The sequence below is a fragment of the Paramormyrops kingsleyae genome, chromosome 4, assembly GCF_048594095.1.
Source record: "Paramormyrops kingsleyae isolate MSU_618 chromosome 4, PKINGS_0.4, whole genome shotgun sequence".
NCBI classification, from domain to species: domain Eukaryota; kingdom Metazoa; phylum Chordata; class Actinopteri; order Osteoglossiformes; family Mormyridae; genus Paramormyrops; species Paramormyrops kingsleyae.
In genome coordinates this window covers 19,993,832-20,015,099 of record NC_132800.1, presented here as the reverse complement: position 1 = coordinate 20,015,099, position 21,268 = coordinate 19,993,832, and the positions used below count along the sequence as shown (strand labels likewise).

The 21,268-nt window shown below is 43.3% G+C and overlaps 1 protein-coding gene across 1 annotated transcript in view; it reads right to left on the bottom strand.

Annotated features, from left to right (window-relative positions):
* Nucleotides 1-21,268, bottom strand: part of LOC111859601 (voltage-gated inwardly rectifying potassium channel KCNH2-like) — a 131,065-nt gene that overhangs the window by 61,719 nt on the left and 48,078 nt on the right. The window lies entirely within an intron of this gene.

Genomic DNA, 21,268 nt, shown 5'->3' with positions numbered 1-21,268 from the left:
GCCTGTGATCGGGTCTCTGTGCCTGTGATCGGGTTTTTGTTCATGTGATCGGGTCTCTGTGCCTGTGATCGGGTCTCTGTGCCTGTGATCGGGCGTCTGTGCCTGTGATCAGGTTTTTGTTCATGTGATCGGGTCTCTGTGCCTGTGATCGGGTCTCTGTGCCTGTGATCGGGTTTCTGTGCATGTGATAGGATCTCTGTGCCTGTGATCGGGTTTCTGTGCATGTGATAGGATCTCTGTGCCTGTGATCGGGTTTCTGTGCATGTGATAGGATCTCTGTGCCTGTGATCGGGTTTCTGTGCATGTGATAGGATCTGTGTGCCTGTGATCAGGTTTCTGTGCATGTGATAGGATCTGTGTGCCTGTGATCGGGTTTCTGTGCATGTGATAGGATCTCTGTGCCTGTGATCGGGTTTTTGTTCATGTGATAGGATCTCTGTGCCTGTGATCGGGTTTCTGTGCATGTGATAAGATCTCTGTGCCTGTGATCAGGTGCCTATGATCAGGTCTCTGTGCCTGTGATCGGGTCTCTGTGCCTGTGATCGGGTTTTTGTTCATGTGATCGGGTCTCTGTGCCTGTGATCGGGTCTCTGTGCCTGTGATCGGGCGTCTGTGCCTGTGATCAGGTTTTTGTTCATGTGATCGGGTCTCTGTGCCTGTGATCGGGTCTCTGTGGCTGTGATCGGGTCTCTGTGCCTGTGATAGGATCTCTGTGCCTGTGATCAGGTTTTTGTTCATGTGATCGGGTCTCTGTGGCTGTGATCGGGTCTCTGTGCCTGTGATAGGATCTCTGTGCCTGTGATCGGGTCTCTGTGCCTGTGATCGGGTCACTGGTTTAGGCAGAATAGTCGCATGTCTGTGTGCTGTTCAGAAAGGTCCATATTATTGTCATTGGAGGATATGCCCTTACATTGTTCCATACAGCTTTTGCAGATAAGCATGTTCCTATGTTTTGTATGTGTGACATGAACATTGACATGACATGTGTCCCCTTAAGGAAAAGCAAACGCGATAAAATGGGTACTTCACAAGTCTGTGCACCTTGCTCAATGCCGGTTTTAATTAATACGGTGATGTCTTACAATATAGACCGTGATTGTGGTTAAACACCAGGTGTGGTCAAAGAAATGGATCGCAAGCCCCTCTCTTGTTGACCCAGGGACACATTGAACTCTGGAAAATCGGGAGGTGCGTGCAGTACTAACGGGATCTGCAGCTCCAGAACATCTCAAGGGCACGTCCTTGGCACAGACCAAAGGATGACAGTGATCGTGGGCATCGGTAAAGGAGAGGGAGATGCCACCATTGGCAGGGGTCACACATACTGCGCCCTGGTGGAAGTGGAAAGTTGTCCACTGATTGGTATGTATAAGAGTGACACACTGAGACACAGTGCACAGAACCCCCCCCGCCACACACCCCCAATATCCTCATGCTGTGAGAAGATTGGCAATAAATGTGAGTGACTCAGAAAGCATGGCTTTCATTTACCCTGATTCACATGCTCCCTTCTGTAGCGCACAGAGGGAGGGGAGTTTGGCAAGTAATAGATACAGTCAATGTCTTTTCCACCTGCTAATATTACAGCAGGGTTTGAAACAGCTTGACGGAGCTGATATACCTGAGCAGAGACCACAGCTTCCCGCACCGGCTTGGAAAATGCCCCAGTAAAGTAAAGAAACTGTGATCTCACTCCGTTCTGAAAACAAATTTCCTCATGATTATATGAAACAGTGTGACAGTGTGATTCCCTGAGATGCCACTCGTGACACAAGTTTGATGATGCTTTTTGTTCCGGTCACATCGCAAATCTGCAAACGGGCATTTTCCAAGACACGCCCTACGGTACGTTGGTATCAGGTTTTCGGCTGTAGTCAGCAGATGGTATCTTTCCCGAAATTCACCAGTTAGATGTTACAACCAACCCTCTTACACAGCAGAAAAAGATATGAAGGATAGTCAGCTAGGCCACTATCTGCCACTAGAGGGAGACACATACCAAAAGACCTGCATTCTGATACTTTACACATAAAGTAGTTTAGACAGTATCAAGTTTGCGCTGGTATGGATTTTAATCTAGTAACACTTCAAAATATGTCTCTGCAAAAAATCATTATTTAACTGTTGGCAGTTAAAAAAAAAAGATTGGACTCTAGGACATGGTTAATACAATAATAATGCCATTATGCTGGTAATAGGAAGATGGCTGAGGCATTACAGCACAAAGAGGTTCCTCATGCCCAACACGACTATGCCCTCCTAGCCTGCCAGCACCAGCCAGCCAACATCACTGTCACACAAACCCAGGCTGGACAGTGAAGCCCCTTCTGCACATGGGCGCCTCCCTGTTGTCCTGACCACACACACACACACACACATACTCAGCCACACTATGCACAGACAGACCCAAACCCTCACACTCCAGCCATCTGCTAGTACAGTAGAATACAGGTCAGATACCCTGCCTTGGGCCGGTCACTGATGACATCGATTAAGCCGTCACTGCGCATTAACGCTCTGACTGCACTGCATTGCACTGCATTGCACTGTTGCCCGTCCATATAGCAGACATGTGGGCATTTCCTGTCCGGATGGCTGCGGGGAGAGAAAGTCTCCGCCATATAAACAGCTGGAGCAGAACACCTCCTTGAGATTTAAGATTTCCATCCATGCTGTAATGTCCCCAGTGTTTATCTAGCATGGCGTGATTTGAAGCATGGCCCCGCGGGGCCTGGAAGTGACGGAGAGCAGTCACGGAATACAGGAAGCGAGGCTGCCAAAAGAATCAGAGCGTCTCCTCGGACAGGAACGACCCTGACGGGTTTTAATACCTAATGTAGGAATGATGAAACCCAGTGAGGCAAGATTTGGTGTCATCCTCAACCGACTTAGCGAAATGTCCGTACTGTGGTGAAGATTAGCATCAGTGCAATCGTGTGACGGTTTAAGTTTCATTAGAGCTGTTTGGGTGTTTGCGGGGGTTTTGTTTAAACTGAGAGATCTGATGCTGCCGTTAGAGGTGGAGGTTTTCTGCATATCCCCGGCCTCTCCTTCACCCCCCCCCACTTACCACCCCCCGCAGTGTACAGGCACAGACAGGGCCGGGCCATGGTGACTAGACCGCAAATCCCTTTGTTCCTTGATCTTGCCTTCATTTCACTGCTCAGTGGTTAGCGTTCAGCTGACTGCTTCTGCCACCCGGGAGGCCTGGGCTGAGCATCACGCCAAGCACTTCCTGCTGAGGATCTCACACGGCTCTCACCCACCCGGACACACAAGCATGCGGAGACACACCGCAGACACAGGAATCTCGCAGGTTAGGATCCAGGCGCGGAGTTATCCAGCTTCAGGGTCGGAAGCTAAACATAGTCAGGTCAGATGAAAGCAGGGCAGAGGGACAGTGCCGAGACAGATACTAAGAATCAAGCAAGAGACCAGAAAAACCCGAAACTCGTGCTCAGAGCAAAACAGACCCCTCCCCCTCCCCAAAAAAAAACACTGCTAACTTTTTTTGTTGAAAAAGAAAAAAACCCTTAAAAAATGGCTTCAGAAATACTGTGCTGAAGCTGCCACACATCTATTTGTAGCCTTAGTTCCAAGCATTAATAACACACTAAAATTAATTTTTAAAAAAACTGACAGTATAGAAGGCTTCCTTTGTAAAATGAAAATGCAATGTTAAACAGAAATGACCAAGAAACATTTAGGCTACTTCAGGTTCCAGAGCAAAGAGCCAAAATCCTCCTGTCAGAAGGAAACCACAGATGATTAGAGGTCTAACACTGATGGAGACTGAAGGCTCAGTAGAGATCAGCAGGAAGGAATATGTCAGCAAGACAGAGCTGGCCCAGCTAAGCCTTTGGAGTCGGGAGGCCTGGAAGGTGCCTGGGGTTTGGCCCACTTGTTAGTGTGGACACCGCTGCCATTTTGCTGGCCTGCCCAGGAAGGTAGGGCTGATTCTTACAGTAACTAACAAGACCTAATGCCAAGGGCTAACTGGGTTGGAGCATCACATCCACTTAGCAACACCACCACCCCCCCCCCCTCCCCCTGGTGTTTATTTTAGTCCACTTTCCAACTTTCGTCACCCCCCCCCCAGGAGAGCCAGGAGACTAGAAGGATCTCAAATAATGGGCAGGAACAAGATGGAAGGGTGGAAGGGGGGCAGGACAGGACTCGCAGAGTGAGGGTGCAGAGATACGGTGAGAAAGGTATGGGAGATATGGGTATGTGAGAATTAGAGAGAATAAAAATATGCAGCTAAAGTTTTTAAGGAATTATTATCCAGAAATAACATTTATTGCATGTTTCAGAGATATGCTGGTACTAGGGGGAGGAGTATTATGAGGTTTATGAAAGTAACTTCTAAAGTGGTATGCCTGGGAACAGTTAACTTCTTTCAATGTATATAAAAATGGATGATGAACAGACAAGCCAGGACAGCAAGAGGATGAAGGGAGATGGATGTATTAGCTGGGACAGTGGGAGGAAGAATGGAGATGGATGGAATAGTCGGGACAGTGAGAGGGTGAATGGAGATGCATGGATACACACGGACAGTGAGAGGGTGAATGGAGATGCATGGATACACGGGGACAGTGAGAGGGTGAATGGAGATGGATGGATACACGGGGACAGTGAGAGGGTGAATGGAGATGGATGGATACACGGGGACAGTGAGAGGGTGAATGGAGATGCATGGATACACGCGGGACAGTGAGAGGGTGAATGGAGATGCATGGATACACGCTGGACAGTGAGAGGGTGAATGGAGATGCATGGATACACGCGGACAGTGAGAGGGTGAATGGAGATGCATGGATACACGTGGACAGTGAGAGGGTGAATGGAGATGCATGGATACACGGGGACAGTGACAGGGTGAATGGAGATGCATGGATACACGTGGACAGTGACAGGGTGAATGGAGATGCATGGATACACGCGGACAGTGAGAGGGTGAATGGAGATGCATGGATACGCGGGGACAGTGAGAGGGTGAATGGAGATGCATGGATACACACGGACAGTGAGAGGGTGAATGGAGATGCATGGATACACGCGGACAGTGAGAGGGTGAATGGAGATGCATGGATACACGTGGACAGTGACAGGGTGAATGGAGATGCATGGATACGCGGGGACAGTGAGAGGGTGAATGGAGATGCATGGATACACACGGACAGTGACAGGGTGAATGGAGATGGATGGATACACGCGGACAGTGAGAGGGTGAATGGAGATGCATGGATACACACGGACAGTGACAGGGTGAATGGAGATGCATGGATACGCGGGGACAGTGAGAGGGTGAATGGAGATGCATGGATACACACGGACAGTGACAGGGTGAATGGAGATGCATGGATACGCGGGGACAGTGAGAGGGTGAATGGAGATGCATGGATACACACGGACAGTGACAGGGTGAATGGAGATGCATGGATACGCGGGGACAGTGAGAGGGTGAATGGAGATGCATGGATACACACGGACAGTGAGAGGGTGAATGGAGATGGATGGATACACGCGGACAGTGAGAGGGTGAATGTAGATGGATGGATATGTGGGGACAGTGAGAGGGTGAATGGAGATGCATGGATACACGGGGACAGTGAGAGGGTGAATGGAGATGGATGGATACACGCGGACAGTGAGAGGGTGAATGGAGATGGATGGATACACGGGGACAGTGAGAGGGTGAATGGAGATGGATGGATACACGGGGACAGTGAGAGGGTGAATGGAGATGGATGGATACATGGGGACAGTGAGAGGGTGAATGGAGATGGATGGATACACGGGGACAGTGAGAGGGTTAATGGAGATGGATGGATACACGCGGACAGTGAGAGGGTGAATGTAGATGCATGGATACACACGGACAGTGAGAGGGTTAATGGAGATGGATGGATACACGCGGACAGTGAGAGGGTGAATGGAGATGCATGGATACACGCGGACAGTGAGAGGGTGAATGTAGATGGATGGATATGTGGGGACAGTGAGAGGGTGAATGGAGATGCATGGATACACGCAGACAGTGAGAGGGTTAATGGAGATGCATGGATACACGCGGACAGTGAGAGGGTGAATGTAGATGGATGGATATGTGGGGACAGTGAGAGGGTGAATGGAGATGCATGGATACACGCAGACAGTGAGAGGGTGAATGGAGATGCATGGATACACGCGGACAGTGAGAGGGTGAATGTAGATGGATGGATATGTGGGGACAGTGAGAGGGTGAATGGAGATGCATGGATACACGCAGACAGTGAGAGGGTTAATGGAGATGCATGGATACACGCGGACAGTGAGAGGGTGAATGTAGATGGATGGATATGTGGGGACAGTGAGAGGGTGAATGGAGATGCATGGATACACGCAGACAGTGAGAGGGTGACTGTTGCACTGAGGCTCCCCAGCAAGCAGTTGATATATGGGGCTGTCAGCAGTGCTGGTACTGGTGCTCCAATTAAAGTAGGTACCTTCTGCCATCTCTCTTGCTCTAGTCCTTGTTAACATGCTGCAGTGACAGGCAAGTCCCTGGCCTGGGGAAGGCAGTGGCGCACAGGCCTCGGCAGGGCATACCTCCACCCTCACCTAGCTGGTTGGCTTTGGACATATGGATAATCACCCAGAGATAGCAGACAGGGTTCCCAAGCAACTGCAGTGCCCTTTATTTCACATGAGACTGAAGCATAGAAGGTCTCATGCAGCACCTGAGCTATATGGAAGTATGGGAATGCTGTTTCATATTATACCCGGTGCATGTACAGGACCCCAGATTCACTACGCCGTACAATGCTATTTAAGGTACTACCACGAAAGAGGACTCATGAATCCTTATTTATTTTTGTACTTCTTTTCTATATTTGGCATTTCAAGATTGTGTACCCTTTCTGTTTGGCAGCTTTACCGAACACAAGAATAGAAAACAACTGATCTGATGAAAGTCTGTTTTCTCTCAAAGCCTTACACATGAGCTGCCTCTGCTCTCCGCGGGGGATAAAATACAACAGGCTGCTCATCACAGAGACAAAAAGACAGACAGACAGACAGACAGGCAGGCAGATGGGGAACGCTGCTTTCTGGTTAGCTAGAAACTGGGAAAGCAATTTCAAACAGTTATGGTAATAATCACAGAAAATAGACATACCTGGAAAACTGGGCCATTATCTCATAAACTATAGATAAATTTGCCCAGGAACAGCAGCTTGGAGCAGACTTTGGTGTGCAATGCAATGTTGAATGTTTTTCTGTATTCACTTTAATATTACCGAGATACAGTATGAAATTATATTCCAGTGTATATAAGCCTATCATTATCCTGCAAGTTTACTGCACTGCACCACATACATAATGAATATTGGATATTATATTGCATACGTGTTGGGAAGAAAAACCTCATTGGGCAGGGAAACGCGTGGTTTCAAGGTTGAGTGCGATAAACCCTGAGCAGTGGTGACATCAGCAACGGGCACTGGGTGCGAGGGTGCAGAGTCTGATGCGTCACCTGATACATGCAGCCCAGCCGTGATGGACGACGACTCCCTGTGAATGGCTGACCAACTTGAAGCAGTTCATAGTAATTTACTCTTGGGTATGTGGTTGTTCCTGGGATTATGTGATCACCAAGGGTAGTACTCACATAACAGATGAATTCACAAATGCGCTTATCACAAACCAGAAAATAAAATCAGGTATTAAACCATTTAAGGATTAATCAGAATGATGACAAACGCGCTGAAAGAAAATGATCCCAAAACAGTCACAACTCAAACTGTATCCTCCTACTACTTTGCTTCTCCACAGCCTTGCGAACCCTTTATGTTTTTACCAGTTTTCATTAGAGCCATTTGGGTATCAGTGATTGATGTCTGTATCACAAACCCCTTGGAACCGCCGCTTTCAGATTCACAGGTACTTCTGCATGTGACCTTGTTGGACAGGGTAGTTTTTAGGTCACAGTTCCTCAATAGCGTGCTGTTGTTACTAACCAGGACAGGGCAACGGAACAAGCTGATACGCCCCTACTTTCACAGAAGTGCACCAAATCATGGCAAGGCCAACGTCATGGACAATCCGTAAAAGCATCACATGCTATTGGTCATCTGGGGGGGGAGACACACTCAAAGTATGGGTGTGCTGACTTGCCAGGTCTTTCTGCAGAGACGTCAGCAGCACAGAAGTCGTGAAGCAAATTCGAAACCAGCCAGAAACAATGCATGGAGATCAATTCTGTCATTGTTACTGCGATAATGCAAACCGCTTCACTTAATTACAACGTGCCTGATGTGCTTGGTGAGGCTTTCAGCAGAGGCTCCTTGTGTCTTTAACAGAAAGTCGCAAACGAGGAGCAAATGCATCGCCTGATATACATAGCCATGGCAACACGTTATTTATAATACTGAGCAAACAAAGGCAGTTTACGTGGGCATGGGTGTAATTTAAAGTACTGCGGGGAATTCAGTTTTCTGCTTCACCTAGGATTGCTTTCTGATGTGTGGCACCTGCTTGCTGGCAGGTACAATATCTGCCTCTCAGAGACTAACCCAAAAAAGCAGCCGGGCGACTTGGAAAGGGAGCGTCTCACTCATGCCCTTACACTCCGTGCACGATTCCTTATAGCTGCCCACCCTATTGAGAACTCTCTCCACTCACTGCCTCACGACTACTTCCTCTGGGGCAACATTACTCCTCTTTGATGAAGGACCATGACAGAATTTAATATGGTATTTAATCTTGTTGACCAACAATAACCTAATTTCTACCCTACCCCACAGCAGGATTAATGTGCCTCTGGTGATGTACCATTACAAAACCGCCAGATCAATAAGAACTTTCTGCAAGACACGTGATTAACGAGCACTATTAGACCATAATAGGCATTCCACAGTTCAAACAACTGATGGAGTACGGAAGACTGGGTAGATGTATTTGGTCTTTTGCCCTAAGTGGTGAAACAAATCAGAGAATAAACAGCAATTTCAATATAACGTGACAACGCAAGAAAAAGGCTTATGCTTCATCAAGGTACTGGTCTTGTGAATGGAAAATCCCACAGAATATGCAAGCCATTGTTTTCTAGAATTGCAGGTTTTACTCAGTGACAGACAATATGATAAACACAGGTTTAATCATATGCTTTATGAGCCATTTAGTGCAGCAAATTGAGCAGGTATTAAATTATTCATTTTCTAATAAGCCTAATTAAGTAGGAAAGTAATTATATGCAGTTAAGGAAAAGAAAATCAATACAAGTTTAGGATGCTGGATAATTAGTTTAATTTCACTTTTCCAGAATTAGTTAAAAATACCACTGGCAGCAATTATTCCCTTTCAACTGTTTTCAACTGCATTCATTGCCTTAGAGGATGCCTTTATACAGGCAACGTGCATTGTGGTCCTAAACACAACTAGGCACTGCAGCTGCTTCAGTAGATACTACAGTATTACTGCTGGATGTCTGCTGCTGGGCACTCCCATGTCTTTGGTTATTAGTGTGCCCCTGGACTCAATACAATACTTGAATGAGCAGTGCCTTTGGACAGGAGATCATCAAGCATTAAACAGCTGATGCGCCATAATTGCTGGTATATCCCTGACGTGCAGCTTTGATTAACATGTGAGCTGGGAAGTAGTGATGGCCAATTGAAGCATCATGAACCACTTGCTATATTTTCTGACACCACGACACTCTCTGCTCTCTGTTCAAGAAAGCATGCCCCAACGCAAGCCAAGAGCACCATCTAGTGGGGTAAAAAAATACAGCAAATGGTTCAAGAAGCTTCATTTGGCCACCACTACTGGGAAGTATTAGATTTACCAGACTGAGAGACATTAATCTAACAAATGAACAAAGAGGACCAGGTGGTCTCCCCAGCTTCATCACAGGGAAATGTGATGAATGTTACAACCAGCACTAGAGTGATAATATTATGTATCCCCACACACTGGGCTTCATTCCTTTTCTCATTTAAAATCCCAAAATATAACAGCACAGAACCTCCTTCTGGTTATTGTGTGGCAGATATGTAACCCAGAATGTGTATACGATAGCTACTTCCGCCAAGATACAGGTAACCAATGTAAAATTGCTAATCTCACATCAAGTTATATGTTTGCTGCAAATTCTAAAATAATCAAAGATTCAACACCTTCAGCAAAAATGTTGTGACATGACATGTAATTTATGTAACTTCACCTAATCACTTATTACACATTCCACTTACATGGAATTAAATTTCTGTTTTGGTTATTTATGCTGTCGAAAGAAAATGGGTTTTACAGTAACACATTATAGTCATGTTTATTATGCATTATGAATGCTTTATGAAGCTCTCATCTATATGGCACCACAGATGCCTTCATAACACAGTACAAATCTTTCTTAATTCTTATACCAACCATTAAAATGCATTATGAAGGAATCTATAGTAAATTATAGATAAGAGCTTCACTGGAGCTCTTGAAGTATTATAATCAACATAATCAACACTATAATGCCTTATGACTGTCTAGAGAAGATGCTATAATGCTTTATTGATTCTTATACCAACCATTATAATGCATTATGAAGGTATCTGAAATGGGTTATAGATGACAGCTTTAAGTAAAATGTTATCAAATTTTCTTCCACCATGAATTAAACATTTTACAGATACAACAATTTACCATCATTTATTTAAAAAATTAATCCAGTTGTTAGTTTGGAATTGCCCATTGCAAAACCCAAAGACCAGTCTTTAGGGACAAACATGTAAGCCAAATAGGTAGTTAATGCACTCCAAGATATATATAAATATTCATTTGGCAATTATTTTAATAATTTAGTTTAAAGTCCCTTTCAGTAAAAGCAGAGGGTTTTTAAACTTTTTTTTTTTTTTTTAGCATTTACCGATTATTAAAACATCAGTACATCATTACATCAGTAAATCATTTTAGTATTAAATCACAGAGGTTTTGGTCATCAGCCTGAAGTACTGTTTTGTGATTGTTTTTGTTGTTTTTTTTATAGTTTCATTTTAATATATTACATTTTAAATTGTAAATTGTATTCTACAAGGGAAATTTTACATAATGTTAGTTAGAATTAAAGATTTTTCATATATTCATATTTATGATCCTATGGGGCTGGTCAGCAGAGGCTGATTATTCGTCAGATCGCTGTACTGTTCAAACTACACAACTTTTTGTCTTAAAATTGGGAATCTTGGAGTTGTTGTGGTTCACACATTACATGGCAGGCCAGTGACAGGGGGGTCACACGCGACAACATCTTTCACTAGGAGGAATCCCTGACTAGTCTGTCTAGTCCTAACTGCATTTTGTCACAAAATTAAAAATGAGAAGTCACACAGGGAAATAACAATTCTCAGATTAGTGTAAACGCACTACAAATCACTGTAATCAAACTGGGGTAGTGTTGGTGCAGTGGTTGCCTAATGGTTAGGGAATCTCGGGTAATTGAAAGATTGCTGGTTCAAATCCCCGACCAGCGAGGTACCACTGAGGTACCCTGAGCAAGGTACCTCCCCCAAGCTCCCCGGGCGCTGAATTAGCTGTGACAACACTGATGACCAAATAGTAAATGACAATGATCTACATTTACAAATGAGTGGCAAATTAACCCATGTATACAGAGGAATTTCATGAAGTACTATTACACACCTCAGGTCTTTCAGTCATATATCAAGGCCACAAATAGCTGCAACAGTAAACTTTTATTGAATACCTATTCTCTGAACACTAAGAGCAGTTATTAAACAAATGAATTTTTGTACACCTTTGTAAACACCTCTCCCGGTTTCCCTTCACAGCGTCTCATGTGCTCTCAGTTGTGTAGCTTGTCACCACGACCATTGCCAGTAGCAATCGTGTCACAACACATTTCATGCTACAGGATTTGGAGTCATCAAGAGGTCGGAGTATTTTGTGTACTGGATATCAGACGGCCATCTGTGATGCATCGGCAACTGTCGGATCGCGTCTTTAGACAGTTCACAAACAGCGATCGAGTGCTGATTTGCACTGATTTGCCTCTGATCTGGGGCTTGTATCTGCGATCTCCAAGACCTGTTGGCGAATGGCTAAAATGCTTTAAAATGCCACTGAATGTGTAGTGTGAACTTAGCTTAACATTCAACCCAATCCATATTATAATTATGGGATGTTTATTGTATATATTTCTCCAGACGTTTTCCACCCTGTTAGGGACATGTAGCCGACATGGTAATCACAGAGTTTAAATAACGTACAAGTCAAACAATACTGAACTTTTCTGGGATACAATGTGTCCCTTTTGCTATGATAAAAGTTTCATTCTTGTAGCATTAACAGTTTTAATTTTATGAAGAGTACAATGTCAGAATAATGGAATCTGTGCATTTTTGTCCCCATTTTGTTGTCTTGTATGAGGAATTTTATTAATTAGAAATAAAAGTATATATGCATTATATATACCTCATTTAACAAAACAATATACAAATATACCAAACACTTATTGCTGTGATTAGAATATTTTTTTTAATCATTGCCATGGGCGTAAATTACGGGGGGGATGGGGGGGGGTTGTAGCCCCCCGTATAAATCAAAACCAGCTAATACAACCCCCCCAATAATCATGTTTCCCCCGTAATGAGTGGAGACCTAAACCCCCCCAATGTTCCAGCCAAAGTTACGCCCTTGCCTGAAGCCCATTCTGCTTCTTCTGAAGCCCATTCTGCTTCTTCTGAAGCCCATTCTGCTTCTTCTGAACACCTCAGTACTGGCTAAAGAGGAAGAGGACACTGACTTGACCGAATCACTGAAAGCTAGTATTCTGGACTACCCCAACAAGAAATATGAAGACACGCAGGACCTGCGGAACATGACAACATTCCTAGACCCAAGGATCCGAACACAAACATCTGTGCAGATGATACCCAGACTAAAACAGAACGGATAATTTGATGATATGCGAAACCACACCCACTCACCCAGTGCTTAATTAGCTGCTAATAACTCCATGTAACAGATTTTAAATGTTGTATTTTTCAGGAAATTCACCAATAGCACAAACTAACACAGTGATGATGAAGGATATCCTGGATGTGGAAAATCCACCTGCAGCTATGAAGACAAGAAGAAAACTTTGACCAGTTACTTCAAAAACAGCACGCACACAAATGCCAACAACAACATTAGTCTCAACCACGTTTGATCCCGTGGTGCAGTTTAGACAAGCAGTGTCCACTCAACTCAGCATTTACATTTACATGCCTTGCGTAGACCATGTGGAAGATCCACTGAAACAGTGGAAATGCCACAAAAACTTCCCCTGGCTGTGCACACTAGCACAGAAATATCAGCACATACAAGCATCAAGCTCTGCACCAGCGAGGGCTTTTAGCACTGGTGCTGCTGTTCTGTCAGCCCATACCTCCTGTCTGAAACCAGAGAACATTCCGGTTTTTTGGTAAGGAACCACCTGAGTGATATCCAGAACCTTTTAGAAAGAAGACATGCATGTACAACTTGATACTTTAAAAAATAATGTATACACAACAGTTTTAGTGGTTTCGTTATGATTGAGTAAACAACCTAAAACATGACTTTTATTTTAAATCCGTTTAATTTTTAGAGGAGCGCATACAAGGTATGCCTCATTTTGTAGCTTAATCGCTCATTTTAGGATACACCCTGTTTAAATGTCCTTGATTGTTTGGGCATTCAAGATGTCAAACCTTAATAAAAATGCAGTTTCTTATTTACTGTTTTAAATGTAGTTGTACAACTGAGAAAACCTAACAAGTTTGCAGAAATACCTTTAATTGGGAAAATATGTTTTATTTTAATTTAATTTTGCAATATTATTACTTTTTTATTTATTTTTTAATTATGTGAAAATCAGTGCTGCACAATTTTAATGCTAGTTTAAGATTGTATGCTTAAGCTGACAAATACACATTTCAAAATTATCAGTAATCTGTAAATTTCCTTGGTAACCGAGCAAGTATTATATCGCAATTGCAAATCGCAATACTGGCCACAATAATCCCAATACGACTTTTTCATGAAATCGTGCAGCCCTAATTGGGAGAAAGGAAGTGACTCTGGTGGTTGATAATTAAAAAAAATGCTTTTATGTTGGTTGATGTCAGCCATGTTACAAAGTGGTTTCAGATTGGTAACAACAAGCATGAAAATGTTATAGGTCTCTATTAAAAATCTTTGCTCTCATTTGGGTATCAAAATGCTGCATAAATGAATACAATAAATTAAGAAATAATATTTCTTTAGGACTTCAAAATTAACGCTATGTGTTATCACAATATAATTCCCAGTCTTAATAAATACACAATGTTTGTGTTCATGGGTGTGTGCATGTGTATTCTTAGGAAAAGAGTCAGTAGCCAAGTTGGGGGGAAAACGTATAATGGAAAAAATAAACTTTCGACCAATGTCGGTGTCTGCCAGCGTCCGTCTATTCCTGCTTCAGCCTCTGTGCCCCCCTGTCTGCACGAGGGCAGCAATTCAAAAGTAACAGCGGATACACAGCTTGAAAACTCGGACGTTTTAAAAGCCGAGATACTGAATGAAAGTCCAATTTAGCCGACACTAAAGCGCTAAATGTCGGCAGATCCCTAGAGACAGTGAATAACCATGCCAGCATCCTTGGGGAAATGGAGCTTAAAAGCTTGTTATAGCTGACAGCAAGGGGTTAGTTTGTCTTTGACAGAAGTACACACACACATACACACGCACACACACACAGAGTCCTCAGAAAGAAAAGTGATATTGCATCTAATCTTTTGTTCATCATCAGTGTGAGCATCACATTTCCAAAAAGGGAAATCATGCAAACAAGATGAAGTAAGTTATTTTTCAGTATGTCATGTTATATGTGAAGGTTGCACAGTGTCCCATATTAAGCTGCATATCACCTATATCAGTCTCCAGAGAGACTTCATAAAAGTCAAAGTCAAAAGATGAGCACGGTTGACGAGAACCAGTGATCTGGCTTCTATATCACCTGCAGTCTCCAGAAATGTTTACAATGCCCAGCAGATTTCTGAGCTTGGTAATGCTGAAATATTCAGTTAGAGCACACAGCAATAATGTCTGAAGTGACGACAACAGGGACAAAATTGCTTGCTTCGGGTAATAATCGAGTTTAGACAAAAAGACATTTGAAACTACTAGTGACAATGAGTCCCCTGCTGTCTTTCATGGCATCCCATTTTATGTTATCTACTATTTAGATTGATATTGTGATCTAATAGCAAATTATATCATTTTAATGGTGTATCTGATTCCTGGTTGGTAGGTTGTACTTTAGGCGATGGAGAATTGCAGCAGATAGAATCCCAGTCACAAGCACTAGAACTATCTTTGGTTGTAGGAATCATAAAATGTAATAGAAAGCATTATTTCGCAGCATTTTAATTAGCACTGATGAAGGATTTGCCTCTGAAATGACCTATAATATATTATTATATGTGAGATTTAATGCAGGACAAGCTGTGCATTTTGTGCAGGCCAGGCTCCACGGGGGAACATAAGGGGGCGTCGCCCCCTCAGTGAAGATTATGGCCTATATTTAATTTTTTTCTTTTTTTGTGCTACTCTATATTGCTCTACTGATACATAATAGATCCAAATCTGAAACACTCACACATAAAATGCATGATGTACCATAATAAACTGCAAAGAAGTGAGTTGTAGTAATCACTTTTTTTAGATACTTTATTGATCCACATGGGGAAATTGTTTTTATGCCTCCCTTGATTTGCTCTTTGTAGAGTAAGTTGTCTGTGAAGGGCAGCCATCCATAGCAGCACCCAGGGAGCTGGGGGTTAAGGGCCTTGCTCAAGGACCTGCAGACATGCTGAGGGTAGGTTTGAACCCGTGACCTTCTGATTACAGGCAAACAGGATTAACCCACAGAGTCACACCCTGCCCCTTGTTTATGACGACATGGTGTGAAAAGTTGAATTGACTAAAAACATAAGAAACTCAGTTTAGGCAGCTCAAGCACAAAGTGGCATTAATTATTAAAAATATAAATGCATTGAAAGGCATGCTTTAACAGTAAATTACTCAACAAATAGTCATCTGGCTTTGTGCAGTAAAAATGTTGTATTAAGTGTACAAGAAAAAACATATGAGACCTACAACTTCAGGAAGAGGTAGGACGGTTGCTAGAGACTGAAAAAAAGCTGTAATTGGCATATGCGCATGCGCAATAGCCCTATGTAGGGTGATTCGATGGGTAGGTTGAAATGGTAAGCACTAAATGATGGGCGGATGTTTCAGATTTAGATCTATTATGTAGTTGATTGTTACTGATGGGCAGGAAAAAAACGACAGAATGATGGGTAGGAAAAAAACGATAGAATGCCTGTTTAACATTGCTTTTTAAAATACAGCCGAAATACTCTATACCCTGATGTAATGTCTGGACAGTATGAAAAATGAGATACTGCCCGAGCCTATTACAATATTGTGCACCAAGCCACCATCGTTAATTTGAAAATGCTCTGTTGGTAAGATAATAAGCCAGTAGTTAGTTTGAAACTGCCTTCTGCTAAGCTTTATTAATTTAGCTTCATGTACCTCCTGGTATATTATGGCTAAATCCCGACTTATTTAGCATCTACTGATGATTAAAACAGGACTTGCATATCATCTAATTTAGGCAGAATGCACAGGATTGTACAGTAAGAATGGACTACAAGTGTATAATGTCAGAAAATCATTTTGTTATTTCATCACTGATCACAGGTCGCAGGCTTTAGCACTGTTGTTGTCTAATACTCAATGTGGTGCTGGAGCCAGTGTCTGGCATTTTCCCAGTCCAGAACTGGTTTTGTGCATTTCCACCGCAAAGAAACTGGCCCAGGGCCAGGAAAATCAGCTCCAGCACGGCACCACAGACAAGCTGGTCTCAGGATTTGTAATTATAACGTCAGCGAAAGTGGGATGGACTACGGTGTCCAAATCTTCCGCATGGCTAGAAAATTCGATCAATAACTGATTTATTTTTGTCTAATATCACAGATGCTGGTTGTGAAAGAACTTGCCGGTACTTATTAGCAGAATAACCTTATGACTTTTTTTACTCTGTGTAAAACAAAAGATCAAACTGCTGGCCAGATTTTACATAAAACTGTAAACATGATAACGTCGTGATAATGTGCCGATGCCTATGAGCGAGACCAGGTAATGATGCATCAGGGATATCATTAACGAGCAAAATACACAGCAGAAAACTGCCATTGGAAATACTTCAAAGTTAACAATGAGATTCAAAGCATAGCGGACTGGATACTGTGCCCTACTAAACTATCAGGAGGAGGTATGAAATCAGGTTCATACAACACTTGTAATCTAACTACACATCTGAAATCTAAACAAAATGAAATCCACCAGAAGCAACATTCTGAAACAACCAAACATGCAGCAAACACTGGCTCAAAGAGAGAAAATCTTCAAAGAAGCCTTGTGTAGTGAAAATAGCAGAAGCTCTTTCCCAGTATCGATCAAGCACAATGACCTAATGGTGGTACGTGGAGAATGTAACAATTTCTGGGCAGGCATGTGATGTAAAAGTTTGTGAACCACTGCTTTAGAGGTTCAGAGTTATGTGTTTGTAAAATACAATTAACCCCCATTCATCGTTTTCCACAGAGAGTAAAAAACGATTTGATCTATAAGTAAATAACAGGGAAAAATCTGTGAGAAAAGGAATCTGCTTTAAAAACTCTGACTGCAGGCCAGCTTGGCCAATTAAAAAAAAAAGAATATGAAGTAAACTGGATGGCGTCCTGACTCCTGACTTGGCCATGGTACTCAGGCGTTCTTTGTTCTGTACACACCCATGGAGTTCTGTGCGAGTACCAGAGAGCTGATCAAAGTGTGATTACTGACTGCTCACAGTATGGTCAGGGAGTGGTCGGAAAGAGAAATCCGATAGGGGTGAGATAAAGCGCTGCTCAGAGGACGGTCGCAGAGTGTCCAGGACTGTAAAAGACATTGTATAATTCATTCTGAAAGCAAGGCCAGGTTGGAAGCAATATTGAAACCAAGGCCACAAGGTAGAAACAAGCACTGCAATGTGCAAGTAAAATCAGGTAACTGGCAAATGGACAGATCTGTAACAGACTTGTTGCACGGCTGATAGGCTAAATGCAACACAGACTGTGAAGACAGGTTTAGACTAGTGTAAAATAATGTAATACAGTATAGACACACAAAGGCAGACCAAATACAGATCAACGACAGTTCTTTGTCATTCCTGTTCACCTTTGCAGTGCCAGATAGATCCCCCATGATCATAATCGGCTAATAGGGTCTGATTTAAATCATCGTCTAAGAACATTGAAGCATTTTAGTGCTTTTCCCTACACTGAAGATGCTGTTTTTATTAATGAAATGCCAATGAAGGAGGTCAGTGTGAGCTCTATGGCAGAGCAACCACACTCAATTTGGGTAGCATTGCATATTCTCCCAGGGGCGGGCAGAGTGGAGACTGCAGGCCCTCAAGGTGACTCGGATTAATAACACACCCCTCCTGTCTCGGAATCCAATCTTTGCTTCGGTTTTCTTTGTTTTCTGGGAATTGATAAGGCATCAAAACCAAAACCATTCTAATCCTTCTGCTGTCTGTTTTTAGTTACAGTGAATCAATGCAGACAAATGCATCATTTCCAAAGGAACAACCCCCAGTTATTTACATGTTGAAAAGCAGCCTCCTGAGCAAGGAATTCCTGCACTTCCTACTGCTCCTCTTAATTAGTGTTTAGGCCCTTTGGAGACAATATTATTACCTCTGTTAGATGTGGACAAGAATGAGCTAGAATGGCTGAATGACAAAATGCCCTTTGCACATCGTAACAGCAACTTTATCATGCTCTTCTTCCTCTGCCTAATATCAGTGCTAAATTACTGCATATACTGTATGACTGCCTCTCACTCAAAGCCTTTAAAAATATTTTACTCACAACATCAGAATAAAATTTTTATTTGAAGCGGTAGATAATGGGCTTTGTTTTCAGAGATCTCTCAATGTTTTTGATCAAGAATCCAGCCGGTAGAAAAGAGCTGTTGCTGTCATGTTGTCTGGCAGTTGGATTTGTAGCCATCATGGAGAAATGAGATGAGCCACAGCCACAGAGAGATCAGTGCTGCACAGGACAGAGTAAAGCCAACTGACCGCCCCGGCATGTGGGTGGCAGAATCCACCTCAGAGACGATCTTGTTAGGCTGAGATGATAGTAAGATAGTAAGTGCTCGGGAATGACTGAGTGGGAACCTTATCGTGACGTATGGTGACCGCTCATCTTGGATTTAGTTCCTCCGTCCCTCTGTCTGAACGGCTGTTGGGTGTCCTCCTTTTAGCCCCCCTGTCCTCCTTTTTCATCCCCCCATCCGCCTCCCCATCAACAGTGAGTGCCACTTTCCCTCCCCCCCCAATCCCACAAAAAATGTGAAACACATACACATACTACAGAAGGAGAGAACGGCCATGCTTGTTAATAATCTCGATAGATATACCACTCTTGGCTCCCATAGTATGTGTATGATGTAAGACCAACCCCCCCTAATAACCTTACATGGGTGACCTCTAGAGCCTTATTTCTCCTTTTTGGACACAAGTGTCCTCCTTTTTAGACTCATGCTAGTGGTTTCCCTACGGTGACATAGGTAAGTCTTAGAGGGAAGGTTTTCCGTTACAGCCTGATGCAAAACTGCTGATTTCATGCTTTTTGAATCTGTGTTATTTTTAATTTCTTTGGGTCACATTCTCATAATGCGCCACTGGGAAGCATTTCTTGTTGTATTCCCCAGACCCTGGCATGTCATTGTCAGCATGATAACTCAGAAACATTGCCCGACATTTTCCAGACTTTGCAGGCATATTGTGTTGGTGAAGACTGTTCATATTTTGGGACAAATTGCGGCAAAATTGAAACAATGGCACCAGTAACAGCAAAGAGAAGATGAATAGAACATTAGAACATTATCCTTGTGAACAGGAGAACCCTATTTGTTACTATTACCCTGTTTACTCAACGTGATCTAGGATCAATCTTATTTACCACTTCAGAAAAACACCATGTAGATGAAAATCTACATTGGAAATCTTCCACCCTGATAGACCCTAGATCTGCACTACAGAGCGCAACAAAAGCGGAACTGCAAGACAGAGGGCAGCAGAGGGTGAAGATGCAGCTTGCAGCCGCCATCATTTACAGATGTGGGTCCATTCAGCTTTGCATGTTGGTGGAACAACCTTACTTGTTTTTTATTACCCAGGGATTGGCCTACATTAGAAGGAATGAAAGGGGGACATTGCCACCTGCCTGCGGGGAGTGATAAGTAAAGGAGTCATTTGCAGATACGGGCTGTAAAACATTCATTCCATTTGACACATCACCAGGAATTGTAATAGCGCACTGGCTGCAAGCTGGTTATGCCATCGCAGAGGCCCTAAGAGCCAGGAACCAGCCAGACCCTGTAGCGCCAGTGAAGGAGCAGAGATCATCCCTTGGCCTCTCTAGTGTGCTGCAGCATGTTCACAAACCCCAAGCAAACCCTCTGTAGCAAACCCACCAAAACTGACTTCTATGGAGGCATAAAGTAATACACTGGAGCAGTAGAATGTAGAACTGGATGGGCAAAGATTCACTGGCTGGTCCTGCAAGGATTTAAGGGAGTAATTCATACGGAACTCATAACTGCATGGTACAGATTCCCATCAGGGGAAAGATCGTCCTACAGAGACTGAGATGGTGTCATTTCTATGACCATTTTTAGCACCTCCTGTTGGCAGAACACTGGTTGATGGGGGAGGGGTGATGACCACAATGGGTCATATGGTGCTTTTCCACTGCCAGTAAGACCCGAGCTGTACCACAAAGGGACAGTTTCCCATTGTGAATCATGCAAGTCGTACCCAACCTGGGTAGCCGTGCTGATATGAGCCTGCTTAACAGCAGGACAGAAAGCATGACTAAACTGAGCTGGATGCATCACCCCCATCTAATTGGTCGAAATGCACGGAGATACTGGTGATCTCTGTTGATATGTATGGATTATCTGAAGGGAAAATGGGTATATTCTGCACATTATTCATCATTGGTTGTATTGCACATCATGAGGAACTTGAAAATTTCCAGCCTCCTAGTTTAAAAAACTACTGTAGCACAGCTGCATTTATGCGTGCGAATAGTAATTTCACTAGCGTTTGATAGGCATAGACATGCCGATTCTCAAAGAC